The sequence below is a fragment of the Miniopterus natalensis genome, chromosome 2 (assembly GCF_054644295.1).
Source record: "Miniopterus natalensis isolate mMinNat1 chromosome 2, mMinNat1.hap1, whole genome shotgun sequence".
Lineage (NCBI taxonomy): Eukaryota > Metazoa > Chordata > Mammalia > Chiroptera > Miniopteridae > Miniopterus > Miniopterus natalensis.
Window position 1 is genome coordinate 85610140 of NC_142082.1, and position 23504 is coordinate 85633643.

The window sequence follows — 23504 nt, forward strand, 5'->3', positions numbered from 1 at the left end:
CTTTGCCTCCACATTTTGACTGCTTCCTGGTGTTTATTTCTATGTATTAGGTGGAGCTGCTATATCTCCTGGAATTTGTAGAGTGTCTTTGTGTAGTAGGTGTCCTGTAGGGTCCAGTAACTCAGCTTTCCCAGTCACCTGGTCTGTGTCTTCTAGTGCTCCCCTGTGTGGGCTGTGTGCTCTGACCTGTTATAGTTGAGCCTTGGTTGCTGTTGGAATCACTGGGAGGAACTGACCCCCAGGTCAGTCTGCTGTGAGGTCCAGCTGCAACTACAGCCAGAGAGCTGCTGTGCTGGAGACACCACTATGGATCAGGATTTACTTCAGTGGAGCTTTGATATTCACCAAGTGCACCCCTTGATTTTGTCTCTTGTGGATGTGTTAGGGTTGTAATCTAGCATGGTCAAGTCTGACCACCAGGTGCACTGTCTCTGGGGCCTCCTGGGAGGTGCAAAGTCAGCCTTTGCCTGTGCCTTGCCCAGGGACACCCAGCATGAGCTACACAGCAAACCATAGTTGGCTGCTACTTGTACTAGGCTTGGAGGTGTCCAGGAGAGGCCAAACCATAAACCAATGCAGGCTGCCACTAGTGCCAGGCCTGGGTCCACTTATCAAGCCCTATGGGGCATGCTGCTGCTTGTTTGAGAGATTTTAGGAAAGTCCTAAGCATGAAGCTTGAGAGGCCACTTACATAGAAAAGCCACTGGAAATGGCTTGGATGAGCTTGCAGGTAGGGAGGGGCGGGGTCTCGGGGAATCACCAGGGTAGGGCCAAAGGTGTGAGTCAGGTGCTTGAGATTCAAATATGGCACCTGCCTACAGGCTCTGTGTGAGGAGGGCTCACCAAAGGAACAGTGGCCTCTGCTAGCTCTTCTGTCTGCAAAAAAGCTGCTCCTCCACCTCTCACCCCAATTTCATGCAAGTTAGTTTCTCTCCAAGTGTCCCAGTTTTCTTTCTAGCTGCTGCCAGGTGCTGGAGCTCAGAGGAAGCGAGTCTGAGTGAATCCATGCACAGGCACTTTAAGAGGAGCTGCCTGGGACTCCTGCACCCTTCCCAACCCTCAGCAACAGTCTCTAATGGTTTTCACAGCCTGAAGTTGTGGGGATTTCTCTTCCCAGCCCTGGATACCTAGGCTGGGGGGCCTGATGTTGAGCTGGGACCCCTCACTCCTCTGGGAAACCTCCACTGCTGAGATGTCTCTCCAGGGTTTAAATGGAAGCAAAGGGTTTGGGCCCTGGATGCATCTCTGAGACTCAGCCTTGATCTGCCCATATCTCTGTCCCTCCTACTGGTCTCTTTGATCCTTCAGTTCCCTCCTTCTAGAACTTCTGTTCATCTAGCTTTCAGGAGGTTCTGAGTGATGGTTGGTCTGTATTTTAGTTGTAATTTTGATGTGGTTGTGGGAGGCAGCAGGTATAGCTGTTACCTTTGCCATCATCTTGTTTCCTCTCTCCTAATTTTTTAACATAAGTATATTTTTGCTGCAGTCAATAAATTCTTGCTTGCTTTTCTACACTTTGTCTCTTGATTGAAAGCTTTCCCACAAGAAAATGAGAATTAGGTGTCATCATCTCCCCAGTAACATATATTTCTAACTGCCTATATAATAGAACACAACTATGTAGTGTTTCCTCCATGCAGATACAATAGGCATGATTAACCACAAGGGCACCAATAAAAGAAAAATATAGTAAAGCAATTAGAAAATGAAGAGTTTGAGCATTTACTACCTTAGCTTTCAATATCACTTATTTAAATATATTTTAGATAATTTAGTTTTTATTAATGGCTGTGTTTAATAATTGGCTTGCAAAATTATTAAATTTTAACAACTAGCTTGCAATAACAGGTATGAGCCAGCTTCCACACAGCACTGAGTTGAGCCTCTTATCAACAGCCTTGTTATGTGAACCATCTTGTTAAAAGATGCTTCAGCCCCAGTCAACCTAAGGTGACCACAGCCCTAACTAACATCTTGACTGAAAACTCATGAAAGACCCTGAACTGGAAGCACCCAGCTAAGCGACCTCTGAATTCCTGACCCATAGACTGGTTGAGATATTAAATGTTTATTGGTGTTTTTTTATATGCATCTTTTAGAATAGTTTATTGATTTTTTAGAGAGAGAAGAGGAAGGGAGATGAAGAGAGAGAAACATGATGTGAGAACTCAACATCAATCATCTGCCTTTTGCACACCACCTACCGAGGGATCAAGCAAGAAACCTGGGCCCATGACTGGGAATCCAACCAGCACTCTCCTGGTGCAGGGGAAGACACCCAACCCACTGAGCCACACCTGCCAGGACGAATGTTTATTGTTTAATGTACAAAATGTTGAAGTAATTTGTTATTCCATAACAGATAATAATACATCAGCAACTGCTACACCTATGAAAGACATGACAACACTGAGGCAGAGAATAGAGGGATGGGAGCCCTAGATATGTAAGAGCAATATTTCATGGAGTATCCTTGACATGACTGTTAGCACCCAAAAACTATTTAGAAGAAATTCAAGAGGGAATTGAAGTTTTTCCATGGTTGTTTTTTATTATCATTTTACCAATGAATTAAGTGAGGCTCAGAGAGGTTAAATAGTATATCTAAAATTACACAGCCAGTAAGAGGTAAAACAAAAGTTTAAACCCAAACAGAAGCCTATGCTCTCCTAGGGAGACCATAAAAAGATCTTTAATTTTCAGAACACTTTTTTGTTCATGAATAATTTGATTCCCCCTTAAGCTCATGAGGAAAAAGCGATTATTATTTCTACCTTAAAATTTTTTTTAATTGAAATTTGTGCAGCTATCACCCAAGCTGAAAATAGGGAAACTTCAACCCTCTAGTTCAGTATTCAAAAAAAGACTAAAAAAAGTTGAATATAAGATATGATCATATATAATTAAATTTTACAGCATAAAAAAATAAAAATAAAAATTCAGAATTTAATAACCTACTTATATTTTACTTGTCTTTCTAATTTATAGTTAGAGGTATGGAAACATCTAATAAAAGTAAGCTATTATGGTCAATAAAGGTAGATAATATTTTAAAGATTTAGTAAAATTCTTATTTGTTCAAAATAAAATTTCTTTTGACCCTTATCCAATTTGACCCTATTACCTTGAATGATTGTGTCATACTATATTAATATATTTCCAAGCTTTCAAATTTTTCGCTTTATCACCTTTTCATAATGTATTTCAGATGAATAGGAACATGGTTTTATTTTCCAGCTGTCATTCTATGTGTCTGAATATTTCTAAAAGATTTTTATGATTACATCAAATCAGGATAGCAAAGAACAATCATAAGACTTAACTTGGAACAATTTTACCAAACTCCTTATTTGCTTTTCCTCTTAAGTTTTTACTATGATTTGATACAGTTAATGCAAGGTGGAAGCTCCATTAGAAAGATCTAGAATTTGAAACACTGGGAAGTTGTCTGGGACTTTGAAAAATATGAACCAATGGCTGAGCCTGAGAGGTAAATTGTAAATGTGATGATTACAGAAAGAGAATGTAACCCATATCTAATCAGGAATATCAGAGTGTGTTTGCAAAATAATCAAAAAGACTAATGTAGAATCTCAAGAAGTTATAAAAATTATTGTGGTCAAAGGAAACTACATTGTCCTATAATTGGCAGAAGAACAATGTGTGAACACAACTGAGCCTTCATGAGAGTCTGGGGAAAAGAAAGCACAGATTCATGGAAGCAAGTGAGTATTCTATGCAATTTCTAGCATCAAAACATCCAGACATAAGGTAGAGAATGATCCCATAACACAAATAAAATGCTTCCTTAGTGATCCTCAAACATTTGTAAATTAGGTAAAAAATTGCTAGAATGCCAAAGAGCTTTTCTTTTTATGAATTATACCAATTGACATTTATCATAATAGAAATTAAAACTGAAAAATTTTTAAATGAGGCATACTTGATCACACATTGCACAATTGATGACATCACCACTCATCATGTAGATTCTGGAAAATTCCAATGTATACTTATGATGAGAGCAAAAAAGGCAAATAACATCTTAATAGTGTCATAAAAATTATTTTGACTTCACAGATCCCTAAAGTGGTCTCAAGGACTTGAAACACACCCTGTGGAGCACTTTTTTGGATGATCACCAGCTAAACAACTAACACACTCATTTTCAGCTCATTTGCCACAAAAACTTTTAAAACATGCAGCACCTGACTAGTCAGGCACTGACTTTGTTTCCCTTAGATTGTCAAATAAAAAAATGACAATGGCCAATACAATAATAGCCACTCAGTGTGAATGAATCAAAATTGTACATATTTTGGGTGAGACGGACAAAAACTATGATATATTTTTGTGTGTCTCATAATTTTAGTAATTAGTTTATGTGTGCCATGAAAAAGAAAGGGTGAAACTTGGTGGTCTAAGGGTATGTTGACTCCCATGTGAAACTTCCTACAGGAGAGAAGGATATTTACCTTCTCAGAAGTCTACTCATCAGCCACCTTTTTCACTAGCATTCTAATTTTTATGCCAGTTTGAGGTGATTTTGTTTGGGGCAAGGGGTTTTCCTCTGAGTCTCCTTAATTCTAGTAAAAATTTATCTTGTTTTCTCAAAGATGACATATCAAGACATTTCCCCTTGTAAAAGCTCAAATTCAAACTCACTCTCAAACCTGACTGGTCAGGATCTAAAAAATATATTAAGCCACATGGTCACAGTCTGGGAAGCCACTAAAGAAGTTATCCAGAACTTTGATAGCAAAAGTTGATTGGGGAATATTGGTATGACATCAAAAACAGAGGATGCTGGAGGATCAGTGGGCAGCATGAGCAGTATGTGTATATGGTGAGGTCAGGGATAAGGATAATAAAGTAGAAAGACTGATTGATCCAGATAAAGTGTATTGAGACTTAGCATTTTTAAAGCAGGTCTCCATTGTTTGTCTTTACTATCTTCTTAAAAAAAGTTCTTAACCTATACTGAAGTATTAAAGGGAAAAAATCAAACAAACAAAAAAGAAGTTAGAGGAATGGAGTTTATACACTTACTAAGTTCTAAATTCTATGTTCAGTACTTTTCATAATACACTATTAATTCCCATTACAAACCTGAAATTTCTTATAGTCCTCATTTTAGACATGAAAAACCTGAAGGGTTAATTCATTACACAAGATCATTTTGGTAAGTGATAAAGCTGGAATTTGAACATGTTAATAATAAAAATAATTACAATAATAAATAACAGTTGATTACATTTAAAAGTGTGTCAAAACATTGCTCTAAACACATTATGTATGTTACTTATTTCTTACAGCTATTCTATAAGGTAAATAAGATAATTAATTTTCCATTTATATTTAAGGATACTCAGATACAAATAAATTAAGTGAAATATGCACAATTACATAACACATAATTGATGGAGCTTGAATTTGATTATATCCAGGCAGTTTGACTCTGGAATCCATGCTCTTACCCTGCATCTCTTACTGTTTCAACCAGTCTTGCTTATTCTCTTGTCTTCTTAAATGTAGACTTTTTGGAACTCTTACAAGGTGAGATCTCAAAGATGTATTGTCTCCTGGATGCAGAGTATGTACAAAGTCTAATCAGTTACAATAAGATCATCTTCATAACACAAATATATGTAAACAGTGCAGGAGTAAATATTTAAGAGTAAATATTTCAGGATAAATATCCAGGCATAAATGTTATAAAGAGCAAACTTTACAGAAAACTTACTCGTTAATTTTATAAAGCTATTAAAGAATAAAAAATAATTATACAATTAAAGAGTCCCAAAATTGGAAAGTTACAAAGAATCATATTTTGATATAAGTAGAAAGGGCAGATAGACTATAAACAGAGAGTATATTTGAACCTATGTTGAGGTTCAGGCTACTACCACATTACTAAATATGAATATTCAAAGAACTTGTGTCCAACAGGAATCATTGCAGGGCATCCTTATACTACTTGCCTTAGAAGTAAAGGTGGAGTTTTTGCCCTGTTATAAAATATCCAGTTTTTTCCTTGTGTAATCTATACAGCTGCTTAACTTCTCATTTTTTAAAAGAAGAGCATCACTATGAAGACATAATTAAAAACTGCTTCTTCAAAAATGAATTTTACAGATGCATGCTTTTTAAAGAATATGACTGAAATTATTTTTTAAATATATTTAATATATTACACTTTGTTTTCATCTATATTGTTAATTATTTACACAATTGCCAACTTTGATGATGATTTAGTATTCTGAACTCTTTCAGAATGAAACTCAATTTTCACCACTAATGGATAAACAAGATATTTTACAGACATTTGTATATAAAGATGAACATAGAAGTAATTATCTGATAATTTGAAAAAGGAAGAACTCTGGGATGTGAGTGGTATTTTATTTTTTTTTAATTTTTCAAAGTATTACAGATGTTGCTTTTTCTCCTCATTGACACCTTCCACCTTGCACCCATCTCCCTCTGCTGGCCTACACTACATTATTGTCTGTGTCCATGGGATATGCATATATGCATATAAATTCTTTGGTTAACCTCTCCCCACTCACCCTCCCACCCCCACCTTCAGTCTGAGATTCCTCAGTCTGATCTATGCTTACATGTCACTGAATCTATTTTTTTAATCAGTTTATTAAGTTCTTTAGATTCCACACATAAATCAGATCATATGATGTTTGTTTTTCCCTGCATGTCTTATTTCGCTTAGCATAATATTCTCCAAGTCCATACATACAGTCCCAACTGGTGTGAGACACTTCTTCTGTATAGCTGCATAGCATTACATGGTATAAGTGTCCCAAAGCTGTTTTACCCACTCATCTACTGATGGGTACTTGGGCTGCTTCCAGATCTTAGCTATTTAAAATTGCACTGCTATGAACATAGGGGTGCATATATTATTTTTGATTAGTGTTTCAGAATTCTTAGGATATGTTCCTAGAGGTGGGATCACTGGGTCAAAAGATAGTTCCATATTTAATTTTTTGAGAAACCTCCATACTGTTTTCCATAGTGGTTGCACCAGTCTGCATTCTTACCAGCAACGTACCAGGATTCCCCTTTCTCCACCTCCTCTCCAGCACATGCCATTTGTTTATTTGTTGATACTGGTAATTTGGACAGCTGTAAAGTGATACCTCATTGTGGTTGTAATTTTCATTTCTCTGATGATTAGCTACATTAAGCACTTTTTCATATGTCTCTTGGCCATCTGTATGTCCTCTTTAGAGAAGTGTCTACTCAGGACCTTTGCCCATTTTTAAATTGGATTGTTTGTATTTCTCCTGTTGAATTTATGAGTTATTTGTACACTTTGGAAATTAGCATCTAATAAGATACCTCCTTGGCAAATATGTTCTCCCATACCTTGGGTTTCCTTTGTATTTTTTTTTAATATTAAATTTTTGTTTAAAATATTACACATGTCCCTTTTTCTCCCCAAACACCCATTCCAGCCTGTGCCACCCCCCTCTTCAGTCCCTGTCCCAACCATTGTCAATGTCTTTGGGTTGTGCATATGCACATATAAATTCTTTGGTTACTCTCTCCCCTTCCACCCACCTGCCCTCCTCCATCCCTCTGATATTCCTTAGTCTCATCTATGCTTCCAAGTCATTGAACCTATTCTGTTAATCTGTTTATTAAGTTCTTTAGATTCCAGGTTTAATCGAGATCATGTGATGTTTGTCTTTCTCTGCCTAGCTTATTTCACTTAGCATAATTTTCTCCAGGTCCATCCATACTGTCCCAAAGGGCATGAGATTCTTCTTCTTTACAGCTACGTAGTATTCCATGGTGTATATATCCCACAGCTTTTTTATCCACTCATCTACTGATGGGCGCTTGAGCTGTTTCCAGATCTTAGCTATTGTAAACTGTGCTGCTATGAACATAGGGGTACATATATTCTTTCTAATTAGTGTTTCAAGATTCTTAGGATATATTCCTAGGAATGGCATCACTGGGTTAAAAGGCAGATCCATCTTTAATTTTTTTAGTAAATTCCACATTGTTTTCCATAGTGGCTGCACTAATCTGCATTCCCACCAGCAGTGTACTAGGTTTACTCTTTCTCCACACCCTCGCCAGCACATGTCCTTTGTTGATTTGTTGATGGTAGCCATTCTGACAGGTGTGAAGTGGTACCTCATTGTGGTTTTAATTTGCATCTTTCTGATGATTAACAACATTGAGCATTTTCTCATTTGTCTCCTGGCCATCTCTAGGTCCTCTTTGGAGAAGTGTCTATTCAAGTCCTTGGCCCATTTCTTAACTGGGTTGTTTGTCTTCCTCTTGCTGAGTAGTATGAGTTTTTTGTACACTTTGAAAATTAGCCCCTTATCCCATACATCTTTGGCAAATATATTTTTCCAGACCGTGGGGTTCCTTTGTATTTTGAGGCTGTTTTCTTTTGCAGTGCGGAAGCTTTTTAGTTTGATGTAGTCCCATATGTTTATTTTGTTTGTTTGTTTCTCTTGCCCTAGGAGATGTATCAGTGAAAATTCCACTACATGGGGTATCTATGACTTTACTGCCTATATTTTCTTCCAGGATTTTTATGGTTTTGTGACTCACATTTAAGTCTTTAATCCATTTTGAGTTTATTTTTGTGTATGGTGAAAGTTGGTGGTCTGGTTTCTTTTTTTTTATGTAGCTGTTCAATTTTCCCACCCCAACTTACTGAACAGACTGTCTTTACCCCATTGGATACTCTTGGCTCCTTTGTCAAATATTAACTGACCATAATGGCATGAGTCTATTTCTGGGGTCTCTGTTCTGTTCCATTGAGCTATATGTTTATTGTTGTACCAATACCAGCCCGTTAATTTTACAGTGGCTTTGTAATATAGCTTGAAGTCCAGTAATGTGATCCCTCCCACTCTGTTCCTTTTTCTCAAGATGGCTGCAGCTATTTGGGGTCTTTCTTGGTTCCATATAAATTTTTTTAATGTTTGTTCTAGGTCTGTGAAATATGCTTTTGGTATTTTAATAGGAATTGCATTGAATTTATAAATTGCTTTGGGTAGTATGGACATTTTAATGATATTCTTCCAATCCATGAACATGGTATATTCTTCCACTTGTTTAAATCTTACTCTATTTCTTTTTTCAGTGTCACATAGTTTTCCAAGTGCAGGTCTTTTACATCCTTGGTTAAGTTTACTTCTAGGTATCTTATTTTTTTAGTTGCAATGGTAAATGGTATTGCTTTTTTAGTTTCTCTCTCTGAAGATTCATTGTTGGTGTATAAGAATGAAATTGATTTCTGAATGTAGATTTTGTATTTAACTACCTTGCCAAATTTGTTTATCAAATCTAGTAGTACTTTGATGAAGTCTTTAGGCTTTTCTATGTACAATATCATGTCATCTCCAAATAATGACAATTTTACTTCCTCCTTTCCAATTTGGATACCTTCCATGTTTTCTTCCTGTCTGATGGCTGTGGAGAGGACTTCCCATACTATGTTGAATAAGAGTGGTGAAAGTGGACATCCCTGTCTTGTTCTTGTTTTTAATGGAAATGGTTTTATTTTTTGCCTATTGAGTATGATGTTGGCTGTAGGTCTGTCATATACAGCTTTTATTATGTTGAGGTGTGGTCCTTCTATTCCCACTTTCCTGAGAGTTTTTATCAGAAATGGGTGTTGAATTTTGTCAAATGCTTTTTCTGCATCTATTGATATGATCATATGATTTCTGTCCTTCATTTTGTTTATGTGATGTATCACATTTATTGATTTTTGGATGTTGTACCAGCCTTGCATCCCTGGAATAAATCCCACTTGGTCATGATGTATGATCTTTTTAATGTATTCCTGGATCCGGTTTGCTAATATTTTAGTAAGGATTTTAGCACCTATATTCATCAGGAATATTGGCTTGTAATTTTCTTTCTTTATAGTATCTTTATTTGGTTTTGGGATTAGGATGATGCTGGCCTCATAAAAAGAGTTTGGGAGTATTCCCTCCTCTTGAATTTTCTGGAATAGTTTGAATAGAATAGGTGTTAATTCTTCTTTGAATGTTTGATAGAACTCACCTGTAAATCCATCTGGTCCAGGACTTTTGTTTGCTGGGAGTTCTTTGATTACTGCTTCAATTTCATTAGTTGTTATCAGCCTATTCAGGTTTTCTGCCTCTTCTTGACTCAGCTTTGGAAGGTTGTCTGCTTCTAGGAATTTGTTCATTTCATCCAGGTTGTCCAGTTTTTTGGCATATAGTTGCTCATAACATTTTCTTAAAATCCTTTGTATTTCTGTTGGGCCAGCTGTTATATCGCCTCTTTCATCTGTGATTTTATTTATTTTGGTTCTCTCTGTTTTTTTCTTAGTGAGTCTGGCTAAAGGTGCATCAATCTTGTCTACTTTTTCACAAAACCAGCTCTTGGTTTCATTGATTTTTTGTACTGTTTTTTAGTCTCCATGTCATTAATTTCTGTTCTGATTTTTATTATTTCCTTCCTTCTACTTCCTCAGGGCTTTTATTGGTGTTCTCATTCTAGTTCTTTTAGATGTTTTGTTAGATGGTTCATTAGACTTTTTTCTTGTTTCTTGAGATAGGCCTGTAATGCTATGAATTTTCTTCTCAGGACTGCTTTTACCGTGTCCTATGAATTTTGGGCTGTTGTCTGTTCATTTTCATCATTTTCCATGAAGTATTTGATTTCTTCCTTGATCTCATTGATAACCCATTCATTGTTTATTAACATACTATTTAGCCTCCATGTGTTTGAATATTTTTGAGTTTTTTTTATAGTGGTTGATTTCTACTTTCATGGCATTGTGATCTGAGAAGATGCTTGATATGATTTCAAACTTCTTTTTTTTTGTAGAGGCTTGCCTGGTGCCCTAACATGTGATCTATTTTTGAGAATGTTCTAAAAATAGAGCATTTTAGAAGAATGTGTATTCTGCTACTTTGGGGTGAAATGTTCTGTAAATGTCAATTAAATCCATTAGGTCTAGTGAGTTATTTAAGGTCTGTGTTTCCCTGTTGATTTTTTTGTCTTGGTAATCTGTCCAGTGTTGACAGTGTGGTGTTAAAGTCCCCCACTATGATTGTGTTGCTCTCACTCTCTCCCTTAAAGTCCATCAAGAAAATTTTCATATATTTAGGTGCTACTAAATTGGGTTCATATATGTTTATAAGGGTTATTTCCTCCTGTTGGATTGATCTTTTAGTATTATGTAGTGACCATCTTTGTATCTTGCCATGGTCTTTATTTTGAAGTCTGTTTTTTTCGTCAGAAATAAGAATTGCTACTCCAGCTTTCTTTTTCTTTCCATTTGCATGGAATATTTTACTCCATCCCTTCACTTTTATTCTGTGCGAGTCTTTTGCTCTCAGGTGGGTCTCTTGTAGACAGCATATATTTGGGTCCTGTTTTCTTATCCAATCAGCTACCCTATGTCTTTTGATTGGACCATTTATTCAGTTTACACTTAAGGTTACAATTGATATCAACTTATTAAATGCCATTTTCCCCCTTTATGCTGATGTACCTTTTTCTCACTATTCCTTCTTTTTCTTAAATCAGTCCTTTTAGCATTTCTTGCAATGCTGGTTTGGTAGTACTGAACTCTTTTATCCTTTTTTTTTTTTTATCTGGGAAGCTCTTTATTTCACCTTCAATTTTAAATGATAACCTTGCTGGATAAGGCAATCTTGGTTGCATGTTCTTCCTTTTCATTACTTGGAGAATTTCATGCCAAACCCTTCTGGCCTGAAGAGTTTCTGTTGAGAAATCAGCTGTCAGTCTTATGTCTCTTTTGCAGCCCTTAATATTTTCTCTTTGTCTTTGACATTTGCCATTTTAATTATGATGTGTCTTGGAGTGGGTCTCTTTGGGTCCCTCTTGTTTGGAACTCTCTGTGCTTCCTGAACTTGTGTGGCTTTCTCTTTTGCCAGCCTAAGGAAGTTTTCTATCATTATTTCTTCCACCAAGTTCTCTATCCATTGCTCTCTTTCCTCCCCTTCTGGCACTCACTCCTATAATGAGAATGTTGTTTCACTTCATGTTGTCCTAAAGCTCCCTTAGACTGTCCTTATGCTTTTTAAGTGTTTTTTTCTTTTTGCTGCTCTGATTGAGTGATTTTTTCTACCTTGTCTTCTAAGTCACTTATTCTGTCCTCTGTTTCATTGAGCCTGCTTTTAATTCCTTCCAGTGCATTCTTGATATCAAATACAGCATTCTTTAACTCTATCTGAGTTTTGTTTATGGTATGTATCTCTTTTTTAATGTCTTCATTAAGGTCCTTGATCTTATCATATAGCGTCTTAAGTTCCTTGAACATCTTCATAATCAATACTCTGAATTCCATTTCTGATAACTTTCTTAACTCCATCTCGTCAAAGTGTTTTTCTGGTATTTTTCCTTTTTTTTAATTTGTGGGTTGTTTCTTTGTCTCCCCATTTTGGTAGATCTTAGTGTCTGTATCTATTTATTATTAGATATATTTGCTGTCTCCCAGTCTTGTTGGATGTATTTTATCTTGTGGGTCCAGTGGAGGCCAGAGGTGTGTTTTTCTTATACTTTTGAGCTCTTTGCTCTAGGTGTGTCCCTCTTGTGGGTGCCCCTTTTGTGATTTCTTTATGTACTCCTACTGTGGTTGGGTCTAGATTGTTGTTGATCAGTCCTTGGGAGGACCCTCCTCTCAGGTTGACTAACTGTGTCTCATCCCCAACCTCGTTGTGTAAGCTGTTGTACAGGTGCTGGCAAGGCAGGACAGTACACAACTAAACTTCCAGGAAACAAGAGGTATCTTACAAAATATCTTGACAGTCACAATGAAAACAACCCACGTGAAAATAGAACTGGGAGAGTGAAGGGAGAACACATACACCAAAAAAAAATGCTTTAAAAAAAAGAGAGAAAGAAAAGTAACACAGAGAGAGATGCATATTGTTGTTAGTAGTGGTGAAAATTTAGAAAATAATAATAAACTAAAATGTAAAAAATAGAGAAGCTACTGGAAGATAAAAGAAGCAAAGAAAATATTCTGAAAGAAGGGCCAGCAAAAATTTAAGGGAGAGAATAGGAATAGAATCATAGTTGAAAATGAGAAAACAAAAATACAATAAAGAGAATAAGAGAAGCTAACAAACAAAAAGACAGGAAGACAGAAGGGAAGATAACAAAAGAACAAAAGAAAAGTAGAAAAAGAAAAAAAAAGTTATGCGAATGGATTGAGAGGAGAGAGAGAGATATAGCCCAGGTAGGGAGGGAGTCTGGTAAGAGATTTGGGGGAAACTATAGAGGAAAGTAATAAACTTGGTTACACTGATAAAGTCCCAGTCATTAAGTAGGAAATATTAAGAAAATTTTGATAGTAGAAGCAAGGATAAAACAAAACAAAGCAAATGAACAAGACAAAACTAAAAACAATCTAAGTGAGACAAAATTCTTTTATATAAAAGAGAAAAAAAATTAGTTAGAAAATGTTTTTTAAAAAGATTTTAAAAAATTATTATAAAATTTAAAAAAGAAGAAAAAACAAATTTTCTCCCTTTTCTCTTTTTCCTAAGGAAAAAAGGGAAAAAACAAACAATCACACAAACAGAAAACAAACAAAAAATTAAAAATGAAAAAACCCCACATACAAAAAAACCCACCAAACCAAACCAAAATAAAACAAAAAAACAGAAGAAAAAAAGACAGTCAATCTAGTGGTTTTCTTCTGGGCAGCTTATGTTGTATGAGGCTCACTGTTTTGTGTGCTGGTTTCAGTTCTTCTTGGAGGTACTTGTGTATCAGCCAATGTGAGGTGCTGTCTAGGTTTGGCTCTGGTGTCAGGTAGACGGTTGATCTGAGGCTCTCTGTAAACCACCTCCTCTTGTCAGCTATTTTGCAAACTTGTAGTTGCCTGGTCTTCCTCCAGAGTCTTCTGTAGAGTCTTTAGGGTGCAGGGTGGCTAGTGTAGTCCAGGGTATCACTCCCCTTAGAGATTTCGGTGTCAGGCACTCACTCTGTGGGAATTAATCTCTGCTCCACCTCCGGTTCCTCAGTCTCTACCCTGTCCTCAAATTCTAGTTCCCCATGCTTTTTCCTACTGCAGCTTCAGATTGATTTCAGCCTGTTGCCTTTTCTGTATAGGCTGTTTCAGCAGCCTGGGCTCAGTGGATTTGATTAAGACAACATTCTGGTGAGTCCTTTGCCTGCCCATTCCCCAGCAGGGTTTTTCAGCATTTCCTCCAGTTCCCAAACAAAAGTCCCTGAGAATCTTATTCTTATACTGTCCTCCTGTGAGGCCCTCTCCCTTCCCCCTCAGGCCTGTGCCCTGTGGGTGTGTCTGGGGCTTTATTGAGCTGGACCCACCCCTTTCTTGTTGGGGGCGGAGCTCCTGACTACAGGAGAGGAAGGTGGGCTGCGCCCCTTCTTGCTCAGCTCTGGTTGGCTGGTTGCTGGCCATCTACTGTGCAGACCCCAATCCCAGCCTCAGCTGGTCTGTCCACACAGTGCATGCTGGGGAGGTGGGAGCCAGTTCTGTGATCAAGCTTGCAAACGCACAAAGTAACACACAGGCAGAAAGTGCACCCTGCAAGGTCCTGCTGTCTGGGCACCAACGCACCCAGCAGGAGGGGACCCAAAGTCAGCTCCACGCAGCTCCTTGTACCGCTGGTCTCAGCAAAGCTGGGGCAGCTTCATGTGCCACCACGGCGCCCCTCAGGGCTGGTCACAGATCCCAATCTCTCAGCACTGGGAGCTCATGGCCGGAGGACACCCTCAGTTCCTTTGTATTTTGAGACTAATTTCTTTTGTTCTGCAGAAGCGTTTCAGTTTGACGTAATCCCATTTTTTAATTTTTTCTTTTGTTTCTCTTGACCTAGGAAATGTATCAGTAAAAATTCCACTATGTAAGATGTCTGTGATTTTACTGTCCATGTTTTCTGCTAAGGTTTTTATGCTTTGTCACTTACATTTAATTCTTTTGTCCATTTTGAATTTATTCTTCTGTTTGAAGTAAATTGGTAATCTAGTTTCTTTTTTTTGCTTTTACCTATCCAATTTTACCAACACCATTTATTGAAGAGACTGTCTTCACTACATTGTATGCTCTTGCTTCCATTGTCAAATATGAACTCACCATAATTATGTGGATCTATTTCTGGGGTCTCTGTTTTGTTCCATTGATCTATATGTCTGGCATTGAACAAATTTCAGACTGGTTTGATTAAAATGGTTTTGTAGTACAGTTTGATATCCTGTAAAGTGATTCCTCCCACCCTGTTCCTCTTTCTCAAGATTACTGCAGCCCTTTGGGGTCATTTTTGGTCGAATATAATTTTTGGAATATTTATTCTAGCTCTGTGAAATATGCCATTGATATTTTAATAGGAATTGCATTGAATCTATAAAATGCTTTGGGTAGCATGGATAATGTAATGATACTAATTCTTCCAATCCATGAACATGGTATATTCTTCAATTTGTTTATATCTTCCTCTATTTCTTTTTTCAGTGTTCTGTAGTTTTCCAAGTACAGTTCTTTTAGATCCTTGGTTATGTTAATTCCTAGCTATCTTATTTTATTAGTTGCAATGGTAAATGGCATTGTTGTGGTTTTTTTTGTTGTTTTTTTAAAATATATCTTTATTGATTTCAGAGAGAGGAAAGGAGAGGGGGAGAGAGAGAGATAGAAACATCAATGATGAGAGAGCCATTGATCAAGCCCACAACCCGGGCATGTGCCCTAACCGGGAATCAAACCCTGATCGCCTGGATCCTAGGTTGATGCTCAACCCCTGAGCCACGCCCAGCTGGGCTGGCATTGCGTGTTTTTGTTTGTTTGTTTTTTTGTTTGTTTGTTTTTAAGTTTTATTATTGTTTAAAATATTACAGATGTCCCTTTTTCTCCCCAATGACCCGTTCCACCCCGTTCCTTCCCCCTCCTCAGTCCCTCTCCCCACCATTGCCCATGTCCTTGGGTTGTGCATATATGCACATAAATTCTTTGGTTGCTCTCTTGCCCTCCACCCACCCGCCCTCCTTCATCCCACTGACATTCATCAGTCTCATCTATGCTTCCATGTCATTGAATCTATTCTGTTCATCAGTTTATTAAGTTCTTTAGTTCCAGGTATAAGCGAGATCATGTGATATTTGTCTCGCTGCCTGGCTTATTTCACTTAGTATAATATTCTCCAGGTGCATCTATACTGTTCCAAAGGGTACAAGATTCTTCTTCTTTACAGCTGTGTATTACTCCATGGTGTAAATATCCCACAGCTTTTTTATCCACTCATCTACTGATGGGCACTTGGGCTGTTTCCAGATCTTAGCTATTGTAAACTGTGCTGCTATGAACATCGGGGTACATATATCCTTTCTGATGAATGTTTCAGGATTCTTAGGATACAGTCCTAAGAGTGGAATCACTGGGTCGAAAGGCAGCTCCATTTTTAATTTTTTGAGGAACCTCCATACTGTTTTCCATAGTGGTTGCACCAGTCTGCATTCCCACCAGCAATGTACTAGGGTTCCCCTTTCTCCACACCCTCGGCATTGGTTTTTAATTTTCCCTTTCTGAGAGTTCATTATCGGTGTGTAAAAATGCCATCAATTTTCAGCTGTTATTTTTGTATGCAGCTAGTTTGGAGAATTTACTTATTAAATCTAGTAATACTTTGGTGGAGTCTTTAAGGTTTTCTATGTACAATATCATGTCATCTGCAAATAATGACTGTTTTAGTTCTTCCTTTCCAATTTGGATATCTTTTATGTTTTCTTCCTGTCTGATGGCTGTGTCAAGGACTACCATTAATAGGTTCAATAAGAGCGATGAAAGCAGACATCCTGTCTTGTTTCTGTTTTTAAGGGAAATGTTTTTAGTTGTTGACCTTTGAGTATGATGTTGGCTGTAGGTTTGTCATATATTGCCCTTATTATGTCAAGGTTGTTCCATCTATTCCCACTTATCTGAGCGTTTTTATCAAAACTGGGTGCTGGATTTTGTGGAATGTTTTTTTCTGCATCCATTGATATGACCATATTATACTTTTTCTTCATTTTGTTTATACAATGTATCACATTTATTGATTTGTGGATTATAACAGCCTTGCATCCCCGGAATAAGTAGTACTTGGTCGTCATGTATGACCTTTTAAATGTAGTGCTAAATCTGGTTTGCTAGTATTTTTTTGAAGATTTTAGCATCTATGTTCATCAGTGATATTCGCCTCTAATTTTCTTTTTTTGTAGTGTCTTATCTGGACTCATAAAAAGAGTTTTGGAGTTTCCCTTTCTCTTGAGCTTTCTAGAACAGTTTGAGGAGACTAGGTGTTAATTCTTCTTTGAAAGTTTGATAAAACTCGCCTGTAAGTCCATCTGGTCCAGGGCTTTTGTTTGCTGGTTGTTTTTTTATTACTACTTCAATTTAATTAGTTACTATCAGTCTATTCAGGTTATCTGACTCTTCCTCATTCAGCTTTGGAAGATTGTATGCTTCTAGGAATTTGTCTATTTCACCTATGTTGTCCAGTTTTTTTGGCATTTGGTTGCTCACAGTATTTTCTTATGATACTTGGTATACTTTGTATTTCTATTGGGTCCATTGTTATATTGCCTCATTCATTTCTGAATTTATTTATTTGGGTCCTCTCTCTTTGTTTCTTTTTGAGTCATGCCAAAGGTTCCTCAATCTTATTTATCTTTTCAAAGAACCACCTCTGGGTTTCATTGATTTTTTTGTATTTTTTTTGTTTTTTTTTAGTCCCTATGTTATTAATTTCTGCTCTGGCTTTTATTATTTTCTTCCTTCTACTTCCTCAGGGCACTTCTTGCTGTTCTAGTTCTAGGTCTCTTAGTTGTTGTGTTAGATGGTTTAGTAGAGCTTTTTTTTGTTTCTTGAGGTAGCCTGTACTGCTATCTACTTTTCCATCAGGACTGCTTTCACTGTGTTCCATAGATTTTGGGTTGTTTTACTTTCAGTTTCATTTTTTTTCCAGGAAGTGTTTGATTTCTTTCTTCATCTCATTGGTAACACATTCATTGTTTAATTACATCCTATTTAGCCTTAATGTGTTTGAATATTTTTGAGTTTTTTATAGCAGTTGATTTTTAGTTTCATGTCATTGTGATCTGAGAAGATGCTTTATATAATTTCAGTCTTCTTGAATTTGTAGATACTGGCCTTGTGCCCTAATATGTGGTCTATTTTTGAGAATGCTCTTTGTGCACTTGAGAAGAATGTGTATTGTGCTGCTTTGGGATGAAATGTTCTGAAAATGTCAATTAAATCCATTAACTCTAGTATGTCATTTAAGGTCTCTGTTTTCTATTGATTTTTTGTCTTAATGATCTGTCCAATAATGACAGTGGGGTGTTAAAGTTCCCCACTGTGATTGTGTTCTTATCTCTCCCTTAAAATCCAACAATAATTTTTTTATATATTTAGGTGCTCTTATATTGGGTGCGTATATATTTATAAAGGTTATTTCCTCTTGGTAGATTGGTCCCTTTAGTATTATGTACTGACTATCTTTGTCTCTTGTTATGGTGTTTATTTTGAAGCTTATTTTGTCATAAATAAGCATTGCTACCATAGCTTTTTTTTTTTTTTTTTTAATTTCATTTGCATGGAATATTTTTTCATTCCTTCACTTTCAGCCTGTGTGAATCCTTTGCTCTCAGATGGGTCTCTTGTAAACAGCATATATTTGGGTCTTATTTTTTTATCCACTTACCTACCCTTTGTTTTGGATTGGAGCATTTATTCCTTATACATTTAAGATTCTTGTTGAAATGTACTTATTTATTTATTTATTTATTTTTCAGGCACAATTTTTTTTTTTTTTTTGGTTTGTTTTGTTTTAAATCAGTAAAAGAAACTGGGTCCTAAGCAGCAGCAAGTTTGTGCATTCATCTTTGTTTAAATTATTACGCTGCTTGTACACCTCATTTGCATGAAATTCTGCACCATACATACTAATTTTACTAAATTTATCCCCCACCCCATCCCAGGAAAAAAGAAACTACTTTGGAAGATAATTTTCATTGAAATCTAACCGAAATTCGTTAAGTGCACTGTGACAAGATTATAAATGATATGAAAAATAGCATTTTAACATTTGGCCATCAACTTAAAGAAATGGTTTGCCTATACAAATGTTTTTCATCTTTAATATAGTCTACCCTCATATGGTCCTCAGAATTTAAGCATAATGAACAGGAAACAAAAGGAAAAGAATGCAACTGAGTGCTAAGACAGGACACCCTGCCAGAAGTAGTGAAGGTAGAGTATATACTAAATATCAAGTGCAGAATTTCATACAGCCAACAAAGTAACAGTCTATAGTTTTCACTTACACAGGCGGAGGCTCTTGGGTTATGTGTCAACTCTGAAGGATAATTTCGGATTTATTGAAACAGCCAATCATGATAAGGAAATATTTTTCCATTACAGTGAGTTCTCTGGTGATGTCGATAGCCTGGAACTGGGGGACATGGTCGAGTACAGCTTGTCCAAAGGCAAAGGCAACAAAGTCAGTGCAGAAAAAGTCAACAAAACACACTCGGTGAATGGCATTACTGAAGAAGCTGATCCTACCGTCTACTCTGGTAAAGTCATTCGCCCTTTGAGAAGTGTTGATCCAACACAGACTGAGTACCAAGGAATGATTGAGATCATGGAGGAAGGGGATATGAAAGGTGAGGTCTATCCATTTGGCATAGTTGGAATGGCCAACAAAGGGGATTGCCTGCAGAAAGGAGAGACTGTCAAATTCCAATTGTGTGTCCTGGGCCAAAATGCACAGACAATGTCTTACAACATCACACCTCTGCGTAGGGCCACTGTGGAGTGTGTGAAAGATCAGTTTAGCTTCATTAATTATGAAGTAGGAGATAGCAAGAAACTCTTTTTCCATGTGAAAGAAGTTCAGGATGGCATTGAGCTACAGGCTGGAGATGCGGTAGAATTCTCAGTGATTCTTAATCAGCTCACTGGCAAGTGCAGCACTTGTAATGTTTGGCTGTTGCAGCTCCACGACCTGATAGGTTGGTTAATCGCTTGAAGAACATCACCCTGGACGATGCCAGTGCTCCTCACCTAATGGTTCTTTGTCAGCCAAGGGGACCAGATAACTCAATGGGATTTGGTGTAGAAAGAAAGATTCGTCAGGCTGGTGTCATTGACTAACTTCATCCACAAAGCACATCATTAATCCACGATGAACAAGTGTGGGGGGGGTTCTGGTGAAGGGTTCTGAAATGTACTTATTTAATGCCATTTTTCCCCTTTATACTGATGTACCTTTCTCTTAAAATTTCTTCTTCTTAAAGCATTCCTTTTTGCATTTCTTGCAATACTGGTTTGGTGGTTTGACCTCCTTTAGCCTTCTTTTGTCTGGGAAGCTCTTGATTTCACCTTCAATTTTAAATGGTAGCCTTGCTGGATAAAGCAGTCTTGGTTGCAGGTTCTTGCTTTTCATTACTTTAAGAACTTCAAGCCGCTCCCTCTGGCCTAAAGTTCTTCTGTTGAGAAATCAGCTGGAAGGCTTATAGGTCACTGCTTGTCTCTCTCTTGCAGCCGCTATTATTCTGTCTTTGTCCTTAACATTTTCCATTTTAATTATGTGTCTTGGAGTGGGTCTCTTAGGGATTCTCTTGCTTAGAACTCTCTGTGCTTCCTGAAATTGTATGGTTTTCTCCCTCACCAGTGTAGGAAAGTTTTCTGTCATTATTTTCTCCCCCAATTTTTCTATCTCTTGCTCACCTTCCTCCCGCTCTTGAACCCCTATGATGTAAATGATATTTCACTTCATGTTCCAAAACTCCCTTAATCTTTCCTCACGCTTTTTAAGTGTTTTTTCTTTTTGCTGCTCTGATTTTTTTTTCTACCTTACCTTCTAAGTCACTTATTCTATCTTCTGCTTCACTGAGCCTGCTTTTAATTCCTTCCAGTATATTCTTGATATCAGTTATAAGCTTGTTTATTTCTGCCTGGTTCTTATTTGTGATATCTATCTCTTTTTTCATGTTTTCACTAAGTTTATGGATGTTTCTAGGAAGTGTTTTATTGTTCTCACTAATTTCCTTGAGCATCTTTATAACCATTACTGTGAACTTTATTTCTGATACTTTGCTTAACTCCATTTCATCAAGGGCTTTTTCTGGTGATTTTTCCTTTTCTTTAGTTTGGGGATTGTTTCTTTTTCTCCCCATTTAGTGGCTCTTAGTGTTAGTATCTGTATATTATATTTGCTGTCTCCCAGTCTTGTAGGGTGGGATATTGTAATTTATGTCCAGTGGAGCCCAGAGGTGTGCTTTCCTTATAGTTTTGAGCTATTAGCTCTACTTTTGTCCCTTTTTTGAGTGTCCTTTTTGTGCAGTTTTTGGGCTTTCCTTTTGTGGTTGGTTCTACAATTCTGTTGACCCATTCTTGAGAGGACTCTCTTCTCAGGTTGGCTATCTGTGTTGCTCAGCCCCAACCACATTCTGTGAGCTGTTTTATGGGTGCTATCAGGGCAGGACAATACACAACCAAACTGCCAGGAAATAAACAGAATCTTACAAAGTATCTTGACAATCCAAGTGAAAGTATAATTGGAAGAGTAAAGTGAGAAGAGAAATGCTAAAGAAAAAAAAAAAGAGAGAAAAAAAATGGAGAGAAAGAAAGGGGTATTATTGCTACTAGTAACAAAAAATATAAAATAATTATAATTAAACAAAATAAAAGTAAAAAATAGTGAAGCTAGTGGTAGATAAAAAACACAAAGAATGGATTCTGAAAAAAGGGTGAGTAAAATTTAAAGGTAGATAGTAAGAATAGAAAAATAGTTGAAAAATAAAAAATAAATATACAATAAAGAGACAAACAGAAACAAAATAAAGGACAGGAAATATGAAGGGAGAAAAGGAAAACAAATAAAGAAAAGAAAAAAGTTATGCCAATGGAAGAAGAGAGAGAGAGATAAAGCAAGGGCAGGCTGGGAGTCCAATAAGAGATTTGGGGGAAACAATAGAGAAAAGCAGTAAATTTATTTGTTATAATGATAATGCCATTATCATTAAACAGGGAATATCAAGAAAATCTTGATAACAGAACAAAAAACAAACAAAACAAAGTAAAAAAACAAAGAAAACAGAACAAATTTTTTTAAAAAATAAGTAAAAAATTTAAAACTTAACAAAAATTAAAAATTTTAAAAACAAAATTTTTTCCTTTTCTCTTTTTCTTCTAAAAAAAAAAAAAAAAAAACCCAAAACAAAAACTCAATCAGGTGAATTTCCTCTGGACAGCTTATGCTGTCTAATCTAACTGTTTTGTATGGTGATTTTGGTTTTCCTCTGAAATACTTGTGTTTCAGCCAATGTCAAGAGCTGTCTAGGTTGGCTCTGGTGTCCTAAGATAGTTGGCTGGTCTGGGGCTCTCTGTGGATCACTTCCACTTGTCAGCGATTTTGCCTCCCCCTTGTGGTTGCCCAGTCTTATTCCAGAGTCTTCTGAAGAGTCTTTAGGGTGCAGGCCAGCTAGTGTAGCTTGGGATATTGCTTCCCTTACTTAGAGGTTTTGCTGTCTGGCACTCACTGTTGGGAAGTTAGTGTCTGCTTCAAAGCCAACTCCCCAGTCTCTACCCTATCCTCCGATTCTAGTTCCCCATACAATGTCCTGCTGCAGTTTCAGATTGACTTCAGTCTGTTGCCTTTTTTTGTATAAGCAGTTTCAGAAACCTGGGCACAGTGTGTTGAATTATTAAAAAAATTCTTGTGAGCATTTTGCCTGCCCAGCCCCCAGAAGAAATTTTAAGCTTTTCCTACAGTTCCCAAACAGTAGTCCCTGAGAGTCTTATTCTTGTATTGTAATCCCCTAAGCTGGTCTCCCTTTTCCTTCAAACCTGGCCCTGCAGGGGATATTTGGGCCTTCAGTGAGCTGAACCAGCTCCTTTCCTTTTGGGGGTGGTGTTTCTAGCTTGCAGGAGAGATAGGCGTACTCTGCCCCTCCTTTCCCAGATCTAGTTTGCTGATCGCTCGGGGTATTTATTTCAAACTCTCCACTATGCAGACACAAATCTCATCTTTTGCTGGTCTGTTTCTTCAATGTAAGCCAGGAAGGTGGAATCCCATTCAGCAATCAAAAACTCAAAAACACACAAAGCAACAAACAGACAGAGAACTTCCCTTGCAAGGACCCAAGGCCACCACACCTCAGAAGCAAGCAGGAGGGCTCACAAAGTCAGCTCCGTGCAGCTCTCCTGCACAGCTGATCTCAGTAAAGCTGGGTCAGCTCCTTGTGCACTATCCCAGCTCTCCTCATAGTGAGTCAAAAACCCCAATTCTCCACACTGAAAGCTCTGGCAGCTGGAGTCCCAATACACCCTTTGGGTAGCTTCAGACCCTCTCTAGTGGCAAGAAAGCTCTCTTCCCCTTCCCATGCCACACAGATTAAATGCTTTCTGGGGACCTATACAGTGCCTTACAGGAAGGTAAAGGGTCCCTGAATGTGGCTGCTCAGTGCAGCCCTCCACCCCCTTTCTATTCTGGAGC

At 37.3% G+C, this 23504-nt stretch overlaps 1 pseudogene; it reads left to right on the plus strand.

Moving 5' to 3' along the window:
* Nucleotides 1-20199, plus strand: part of LOC107525180 (cold shock domain-containing protein E1 pseudogene) — a 93611-nt pseudogene extending 73412 nt beyond the window's left edge.
* The last annotated feature ends 3305 nt before the right edge of the window (nt 20200-23504 follow it).